The sequence below is a fragment of the Octodon degus genome, unplaced genomic scaffold (genome assembly GCF_000260255.1).
Source record: "Octodon degus isolate 3935 unplaced genomic scaffold, OctDeg1.0 scaffold00035, whole genome shotgun sequence".
Classification (NCBI taxonomy): Eukaryota; Metazoa; Chordata; class Mammalia; order Rodentia; family Octodontidae; genus Octodon; species Octodon degus.
The window spans coordinates 6,977,812-6,979,228 of NW_004524611.1; the positions used below are offsets into that span (position 1 = coordinate 6,977,812).

General features: G+C 41.8%; 1 pseudogene across 1 annotated transcript in view; it reads right to left on the reverse strand.

The window, feature by feature from the left end:
- Positions 1-351: 351 nt before the first annotated feature.
- LOC101590444 overlaps positions 352-1,417 on the reverse strand; it is a 2,453-nt pseudogene continuing 1,387 nt past the window's right edge. Inside the window, exon 2 of the transcript XR_001117078.2 lies at positions 352-368. The product of XR_001117078.2 is annotated as a superoxide dismutase [Mn], mitochondrial pseudogene (transcript). The remainder of the gene's footprint in view (positions 369-1,417) is intronic.

The window sequence follows — 1,417 nt, forward strand, 5'->3', positions numbered from 1 at the left end:
AATCTTTTGGAAAGTTACTAGTTCTTTACTAAAGCTCTTAGACTCAGGTATGGTGTTACATGCCTGTAATCCCACCACCCTGGGAGGCTGAGGCAGAAGGATTGCAAATTGAAGCCCAGCCTGGGTAATTTAGAGACTTAATAAGACACTGTCTCAAAATAAAAAATAAAAGGACAATATGTAGCTTAGTGAGAAGGCTCCAGATTTAATCCAGAGTACAACAAATAATACCCACCCAGTAAAAACTAAACAAACTGTGTTGCACAGACCTATTGACTTTTATATGTTCTCATGGAGGGAGATCTGTACCTGGCGTTTATTGTGCTGTTACTAGATTAGTTCTCATCCACCCTAATCTTTATAAAATCCTGTGTTTTTAGAAGAGGAAAAAGTGAGACTATTAACCAGTTAATGGAATAGACATTCTGAAGTCTGGATGAGAGTATGTGGATGAAATTACTGGAGAAAATCTCCCTGTGGCTCTGTTTGATGTGGGTTTTTTTGTGCCCACATAAACTTTAGTGCTTCGTCCAATACTGGGTATAGGAGTTTCCACAGCTACTGAAACACAGAGCTGGAAGAATGCAAGTGGTAGGTCTTAGGATGGGCCCTTAACTGACCTTGGACCACTACAGCCAGCCCTTACATCTTTCAGTGTCATTAAAAAGTTACATGTGGATAGCTTGGGTTTGATAACTGTCACTTGGTTAAACATTTAGAAGTAAATCTAGCCAGCTATGTTCACATGTGTTTTCCACTTCCTGACACTGCTTTTGTGACATCTTTCTCTGCCCTTCTGTAAACTCCCCTGCATCCTAACCCTTCATGTTGCCTACAGTCTTACCTTAGTTGATGCTCTCTTCAAGCCATTTGCCCCCAAGAGTTTTAAATGGCAGTTACTCCTAGCCCACTTGCTGTGGAATCTCAAAGGTGATGATGCAGCTTTCTTTTTACCCCCATGACTGTTGACAAGTTTCCCACCCTCATAGGTACAGATACTTCCCTCCTGAGATTTATGCCTTTGCATTTCTTAAATCGAGTTTGAACCTTTCTTCATCTGTTCACTGTTGCTGTAATAGTCTTTGAGATTGGGAGCTTTGTAAGCAGTAGAAATTTATTCTGGTTAATAGCTGTGGATGCTGGTAATAGGGGTGGGGAGCTACATCTGGTGAGGGTTTACCACATGGGAGAGAGGAGGGTGAGCAGGACTGGTGAAGCCTTCCTGCCCCAAGCTGTTCTGTTCCCTGCGCAGCTGTCTCTCCAAGACTTCAGCACCTCTTAGACGGGCCTCTCTGCATGGCCATGGAGTTTTGGTGAGGATGAACCACATCCGAAACATAGTGAACTTTTATTTCGTTATCACTTTCAGGCTGCTCTGTTATTTCCATTCTTCTTTTTTTTTTTTTTTTTTTTTTTT